This window comes from Varroa jacobsoni, unplaced genomic scaffold, assembly GCF_002532875.2.
Source record: "Varroa jacobsoni isolate VJ856 unplaced genomic scaffold, vjacob_1.0 scaffold_1329, whole genome shotgun sequence".
NCBI classification, from domain to species: Eukaryota; Metazoa; Arthropoda; class Arachnida; order Mesostigmata; family Varroidae; genus Varroa; species Varroa jacobsoni.
Genome location: NW_019214231.1, coordinates 47,451 through 55,563, shown reverse-complemented (window position 1 = coordinate 55,563; position 8,113 = coordinate 47,451). Strand labels below are relative to the sequence as shown.

The window sequence follows — 8,113 nt, the reverse complement described above, 5'->3', positions numbered from 1 at the left end:
TCCGTGTCTTCCCTTCATTTTATCTCTAACCCGTTTTCTTTTTTTTTCATTATTGGCTCTATTCTAGTTTTTTTTTTTTTTTTTTTTTTTTGCAACTAAGATCTGCATTGAAATCGATAAGCGGCGTCGTTTCATTGCTAGTCCTTCACGTTACGCTGCTGTAACAGCGTAACTTACTGTTTCGAGCCAACTGCAGATTAGATGGCGGGATGCGAATGGTGTTAAAAAAGCTTTTTGTTTATAGCGTAGGTTTGGAATTATAGTACTGTCGTGTGTTTAACCCTCTGGCGTCGGACAGGCACAGAGGGCGTAGCTATTGTACAATCACTTGAAACATTGACTGTTTATCGTATGAAATATATTTGATCAGACGCGCTATGACCCAAGTAACGTATAATAAGTGGATTGGAGTGGTAACTATTGTCTTTTGGCCGCAAGATATTAAATGTATATAATACAACTATAAGTGCATAGATTTATATCCGTAGCATTGCCTTAGGGCATACACGTAACCACCTCTATGCATTTAGTGCAAATAAATATTTCGGGTTTTACGTTCAACGCTGCTCACAGCAAGAAGCGAAGTGTATATATGACCGTGTTCGAGCTTAGATTACCATATGTGTTCTCAAGCCTAGAGGGCAAACACGTTATTTATTGTACGTTATATATACAGAAAAATTCAAAGAGGATGGTCGTCGCGGAAGACGTACGTTCATCCGGTGCTCTTAAAACAAGAAAAAAAATAAAGCCAGTTCTTTGTAGAATCAGACCGCAGACACGGCAGGAACAGGAGATCCGTTTTCGGAATGCGAGACAGAAGCAATGATTGTCCAATGTTCTGAAGACCCGTAAGTGCGATTTTTGTTCCTTCATTTTATCTCTGGCTTCCTGATGTCGACGGTTTGCCAGTCTTCAAGGGACTTCAAAAGGAAGTACTCGAGGAAGGCTCCCATACGAACACGCGAAGGATCCACAATAAAAAGTAATCCAAAGGAGCTAAAAACTCATTAATAGAACGCAGTAAGACACATCTAATGATACCCGTGTTTCGCTTTAGCATGTAAGCTTTATCTTCTGGATCCGCGCGTAGCGCAAAGCTAATCATACTTCGTTTCGAAAATGTAAAAGCTAACAAAATTTCTTACTTTTCTACTCTTTAAAACAGTTTGAAGCATTAATCATCCGATGGTCTCCGTGTCTCTCTAATCTTCGCTGGTAATACGGAACTCAGTTGGAGGACGACGACAAGATGGGGAGAGAGATACGTATTTTGGCAAAAAAAAAACGGGCATCCAACGCAAAAACGCCAATTAAAGCTTTGGATCTAAATTTCTAAGCGTTTAAGTTTATACCGAATTGCTAAACGTCTTAGCAGTTTAGATTTAGTTAAATTTACCTGAGCAAAACTTCAAGCGAGCGAACCTGTACCATATATTTCTTAAATAGTATGGTGTTGGCTTATACTAAAAGATCATTCGTCAATGTTTCAGTGGCCCAATGGACCTCTTGATTGAAGCGGCTGACACCTCAGTTGAGATTTCTCTATGAACACCTGCCGAAAGCTCCATCGATATTCCTCGCTCTTTTTATGTAAATGCAGCTTATACATAAACGGCATCCATTTGCTTCTAATTTATCCCAAACACCCTGTATATTTATCTACAAATGCATGTTGCATTTATATATACGTTCGTTCATTTATCATTGGGTTTAGAATAGAATGAATGGGCAAGGGCCAAGAAGCATAGAGACACTGTCAAGCGTTCAGTTGTAGAAGTAAAAAGAAGCAGTGGAACTTTCATGAACAGATTACTTACTACCTATGAGATGGAAGTATAGCGAGTGAAATGAGTGGACCAAATAATGTGCCCAATCTATTGATAGCACCCGAAAAAAAAAGATCCGTAGATAGTTTATAAAACCGAGTGGCAACCCTCGTTTCAGTAGGGTGATAGCTGTCTAGATGAGAGAACAGCTCTGAGGTAACTCCTTTTTCGTAAGTTCTGTAACCTGTAACAAAAAAATACGTTGGATGAAACAGGCACTGCTACGCTCTGACGTCTAGTTAAAAATACCGGGTGAATTTTGCCGTTCGGCGTTATTAACTGTTCGTTTTTGTATGTTTTGGTCTGGTACTCACCTTTTCAGCTCCGTTGATAGCGGCGCTCCGGCCAATTACTGAAGGTAATTATCATTCAGATTTGCCATGCATATATATATATATATATATATATATATAGTGTCCAGCAATTCTGTAATATTGAATAAATAAATTAATTTATAGAAATTCATTTTATAAAAGTCTACGAGAACTTGCCCAAGATCAACATGTTTCTCAATTACCTACCGAAATTGTTGACGCAGAGCCAGCCTCGGCTTGGCGGATTAACTTCGAGCCTGCATTCAGCCAAACAATAGGTAGCCTTAGCTAAATATGAGCAGCACCAGGATGTCTATTTGAATCTCAAAATGGTGCCAATTTGTCGCGTAGGTGAGAATTAATTATTCAACGAGACCCTTCTGAAATACCTGCCATGCCGATTTTGATTTATTGTCAAGACGGAAAACCGTTCAATTCATTACTAAAACGTTTATGCCTTCTGCTGGGGGCATAAACTTTCAGTGAAAGATAAAACACTTGATAAAACACGATTTCAGGACTAATGCTGCTCCTCGCATTGCCGGTAGAAAATAACACACAGTTTGCCTGTTTTACAAGACCTTATCACAGAAGCCCCTGTCTGTCTGGGTGTTAGACACTGTTTAATTGACTATTTCAATGAGAACGATACTAAATGTTTTTCCAAAATGCGTAATGCATATGAATGAAGTACTATTACTGTAATTTAGGATAAATCTAATATTGTGGCCTAGTAAGCGAAGCTGTCAAGCTGCAACCTCATCTTTATTGCCATTCTCTGTGCGCACGGTGCAGCCACCTGAACACTAGCGCAACTTATATTGCCCCTTTTAGCTGCTAGTTTCCCATTAAGCACTTATCAGAAAGGTAAGGGCTTCTGCACGCAGCCGTGTTTCAAGTTTTTACAATATTTTCATATTTCTTTATACCACAATTAGGTCTAACGTGATTTGCTAGTAACGTGAAAATTCTCGTTAGGCATATGCGTGCCTGTGGATCATACTTAGCAAAACTACTCCTTACGTTCAAAAAACAGCAAAAATATTTTTTTTTTTTTTTTGTTTACCCATGGAATGGATTTAGCTAGCTACTAGGATATCATTCAAATGTCCACATACCCGAAAATAGCCATCTGTTAAAAGTACATAATTCACGAATGCAGCAACACAGAAAATCGGATTTATTTTTAGACACGTACATTCAACATAAAAAAAAAATCAATGGCAGGTGGCTCTGGTCGATGGATTATAATATTATCACGTGTGCCTTTCCAATTATCTAATTAAAGTAGCACGCATGGTAGTAACGTCTCGCTAAAGAGCGGTATAACAAATAACCGTGACGAAATTATCGTCATGTGTTATAAAATTGTCAATAGAAAAAAAAGATTATGAACTAATACGCGGGAGAAGATGGAGCGTGTAAGTCGTAATGTGGCCTTATACAGGTTGATGACGTTCTTTTTCCTCTGAGGATGTTGAGTAACAAAGATACGTTGGTCATTAACAGAAACGTGAACGCAGGTGGATTAGAGAAAGTTCAGCAGTAAGCCGAAAGGGAAGCTCACTTCCAAACACGAGAACGACCAGAGCGTGTTGTTCGCGCGCTCTCAAAAACAAAACTGTTGAAGATGAGGAGCTACTACTTACTATTGGTGTTAACAAAGAAGAAGAGCAGCTGGTCTCGTGTCTTGTGGGTTGGCGCCAGCTGCTGAAATAGAAGAATGGGGCAAAGACCCACCTGGCTGGCTGAACATTGTTATGCGTGTTCGATTAATAGAGTCGCGCGTCGCAATGCTCGGTTAGCTGGGACGGTTCTTGGCAGCTCCGATGCCCCCTTTTTCGGTGGAAGCCCGTTTCGTCTCAAACCCAACTACGAACGTACAGCTGCTGGTTGATAGGAGAAATTACTATACACATATATAGTTCATGAAAGCCAACGGAGACATTTACATATACATCCAAACGAGCAATCGAAAAGTAGTGAACGTTGTTAGGTACGACGTATGCAAAGGCTTTTCACATAAACCGAATTTAGCACAGAAAGTCCAGGCCAAAAAGTAATGCTTATTCTCTTACACCGCAGTCAGTATATTTAAGACACTTAACAAACCTGTTTTCATGGATCAGCCGCGATGACTTGTTTAAGTAGAACTATTATGTTTACGCCTTCTTCCGCGGTTCGTAAGAAATGTAGACTAATTCAGAAAAAAAGAAACAACAGATAACGAAAGCAATCTACAAGTGCGGACTTTTGGGAACATGTCCTTCTGCTCAGCTCATCCAAGGGGCGAAGTCTCAATCAATGAGAAACGCTCGAGTACGCATGTGCTCGCGTGTACAAAACAAAAGTCGTATCCTTAGACGCACTGGACGCTACGAACTACCATGTAGTCATGCTATATACGATATAGCAACACACGAGCTTTCTAAAATGTTATGATATTAAGCACTCTCACAATTTGGGCTACAAGCATTTTTGATTGTCAGCCGATAGATTGTTGAACTCTCTATTGAACTTCGCAATTGCCGTTACGAGCCTGACGTCCCACTCTGCCGTTGTAGCCATTGCCACCCCCCTCCAATTTAGATTTTCGAGAAAGAGCAGGAATTATACGAGCCGGTCGATGATGGAGAAATAGGGTATTCAAAGGTACACCCGGTCAATACTAAAGTAATAACCGGCTGCCCAGGGAGAATCTCGGCAGACTATTGCAAGGCCATGTTCTACGCGGAACACAGTAGGAGAAAGGCAGGGGGACCAGTTGCATTTCGTCTGTTTCTCAAAGGTGATTATTTAGTAGGCTCTGATGAAAACCATTTTAGATTTATTATAAGAAAAGCATGAACATTGCAGGCGGTATTTTACTGATCTTTAATAATCTTTCTCTACATGGAACACCTAGTTTTTCTAGCTTAAACGCGTTCCCTGTCCTTTATTCCCTTCGTGAAATGTTTATCGTCTTTTTTTCCAGATTTGCATGTCACGTCCGCCGCATGCCCCGCTACTTCCACTTGCTCTTTTAAATTCAACCCGATTCGATAAAAACCACTTAACCACTGGGCAACAAGCCCACTCAAAAGTAACTGGGCACGGCATGCATAAATATATAAAAAGAACATGGCTAACGAGAATCTGGGCAGCGCGGGAGGTGTTACAAGACTTATCGCTGTCTCCTAGATCAAGGAACTAGTATCTACTGGCTTCTTGGGTGTCCGTTCCTGCTCTTCTTTCCTTTTCAATCTGCTGTGAAAAATGACAGAACTTTCTCCGGTCATTGCCAAAATATGTCAAACAGTATGTGTGTGTATATATATATATATATATATATATATATATATATATATATATATATATATAGGAAAAACTTGTTGAAAAGAGTATCATATAGTAGAATAATATGTTTTTAGGATTTATTCTGTTGGTATGATTGCTGCTGTTTATGCTCTATTGGGGATCAAACATTAATTTTACATTTTTTGAATACATTTGATTCACTGCATATAAAATTAAATGCTGTTTGTAATCTGCGGATGTTTGCTCAGTTGCTCTGCTGGTTCGTCAGCAATTTGTAATATGTGCAGAGAAACAACGGGGGCAAGCTGACTTGTGAAGCTGACTCAGTTCAACTCTCACCACTTTATTACCAATAACAATTCCACTATAAAACATATCCTTCTCTAGCGGCCATGTGCGTTGAATCTTTTGCTAACAAAAGCAAGTAGGACATATTGTCGAAAGAGAGGACGGTGCCTGGGATAGACAGCTGGCATAGAGTACGAATAAGTGTTCTAATATTTCAACGGTAAACAGTTACTTTTATGGCAATAGTTACTTTGGATTTTCACTCGAAAGCGATACAACAATTAAGCGAATATTGCTATAAACTGAATAGGTCCAGTCTGCCCATTTTGGGCGCATCGTCGACTTTGTCGAAGCTTTAACCTCTGAAACCTGAATATGTTTAGATATATCAAGTAACCTTTGTCGGAACGGACGATATGCGAACCCTGATCCTGAACAGCTCGCAGGGATTGTCAGGCAGAGAGAAAGCTAGATACGTAGGTCTCGATAGAACGGAGAGCAAAAAAGCACGCAGAAAGATTCGGTTATTGGCCAGAGTTAGGCATCCTTGTCAGGCGGCCGCCCTAACATGGTAGCGAAATCTCGATTACCCCTTAAAAAGACCGAGTCTCCATGCTCCCATCAACTCTCGCTCACTCTCTCTCTTCGGTCTCAGTCTCTCGATAAGCTGTTGCCGATTTGCAGGCTGGTCCAGAACCCACCCTCGTAGCCTATCTGATGAGTGTAGAGTAAAGCCACCCTTTAGCATAGCTGGTCGCTAGAATGTCCTATCTGCTTTTGGGCAGCCATATCATCTTATCCGTTTCATAGTTGACGGCCCGATGCCTTCGCCTAACAACTAATCGGTATCGCTCGTATGCCCCACCGTGGCATCATGTCACGCGGAGCTGTTATTGGTTCCATAGTCGACTTGGTGTATTATCGAAATGACGACTACTAGGCTTTTTCTCCTCTGGCTAAAGAACATCACTACTCGTGCTCCGCACACTCCGTTAGACCTTGTTTGATTCATATACACACGTCAACGCTTCAGGACCGAGAACTAAAAGCATGTATATCTCAAGCGCATTTGCTTTTCCCCAGGGCTATTAAAAGATGTCGAAGCGGTGTCTTTTTTGTCATGACATATTCAGCGAGCGGTGGCCAGACCAACTTCTTTTATAAACTAGGACACACGGTGTTTGTCCTTTGCTATGTTCCCCCGAACAGCGCGTTGGTGCCGTCAGCGCTGGCCCCATTTTGGGCCAGCTTGGATCTATTACAGCGTCGGGATACACCAGTACTTCAAGAACTGCAAATCGTGCTAGATAACTTTGGAAAGATCGTCCCCTTCTCATCCCGTATTTTTGCCGCTTTCAGTACTTCAAACATCTCCAGGGGTCGAGTTTATTTAAGTCTGCAGAGACACTGACCCGGCAAATTCCATCAAGTTCGCATGGGGATCTCTTGAGAGCTCTTGGGAAATACACCATTTCTGTGTAAAAGTGAACGCAAGATTCAACGGTGAACGCTCATCGATGTGGGGGAAAAAACCAGGCGGCGAGAGTGATAGGGTCGACTATTGGCGCTGGTGACGTCGTCGTCATCTTCGCTGATCGAAATTCGTTTATGCTAGTGGCTAAGTGAGTGAGTTAACTGATGATTTGATGAATGTTAGTTGTTATTTACATACTGTTTGAATACAGCCGCTCCCGTTACTGACCCTGCCTTATTTCTCGCTCTATCCCTCACTATTCAGACATGCGCGGGCTATGCTTTGCAGAGTTCCTCACCAGATTAGAGGCTCAACACGCAGTAGCGGGCCTCACTACAGCTTCGATCGGTGCCGCTGTAGAGCCTCCGCTGGCGCCCTCTTTCTCCACGGTTAGCGCAGTCCCTGGTTTCTTGCCTTCGTCTTCTCTCCTCATTTCCTTTCCCCTTTTGGCGTTTGGGCTGATTTTTCGACACGTTGAGATGCCCTCCGCGTTCCAAGTGGTGGGGGCTAAGAACAAGCAAGTTCGAGAACTGTGGAAGGAACTGTGGGAGAACATGGATAGATTAGACGCGACGTTCCTCTCCACCAACCCTGTTGTGCCTCGTTCCCTCCATCTTCTAGCTTGAAATGTCCTACCATTATTCCGCTGGCAGCGTTGTACTCGCTCTGGAATATGCGAGTTTATTTGTGAATCAACTGGCTGGAACGATGATTTATCCAGCGCAGTTTGTAGACCGACCGTTCTGCTCTCGTTACTGATAGTACGGGCCAGGAAGGCAGGGAGTAGACAATTCTGGAACTTTCACAAGGCAGAGCAAGGTTTCTTGTTCTGTAAAAATGAAACACGTTCTAATTTGTCTAGAGAGTATATCGTAGTATAGAACTATTTGAGCAAGTCACTAACCAGCCGA

General features: G+C 41.8%; 1 protein-coding gene across 3 annotated transcripts in view; it reads left to right on the top strand.

Annotated features, from left to right (window-relative positions):
• Positions 1 to 8,113, top strand: part of cpx (synaptic transmission protein complexin) — a 217,131-nt gene that overhangs the window by 163,901 nt on the left and 45,117 nt on the right. For 2 of the 3 annotated variants that reach the window (XM_086971861.1, XM_022848134.2), the window contains exon 3: positions 2,152 to 2,187. The exons of the other annotated variant lie outside the window; for it this stretch is intronic. The gene's annotated coding sequence lies outside the window, so the exon portion shown is untranslated. The remainder of the gene's footprint in view (positions 1 to 2,151; positions 2,188 to 8,113) is intronic. 3 annotated transcript variants of the gene reach the window in all.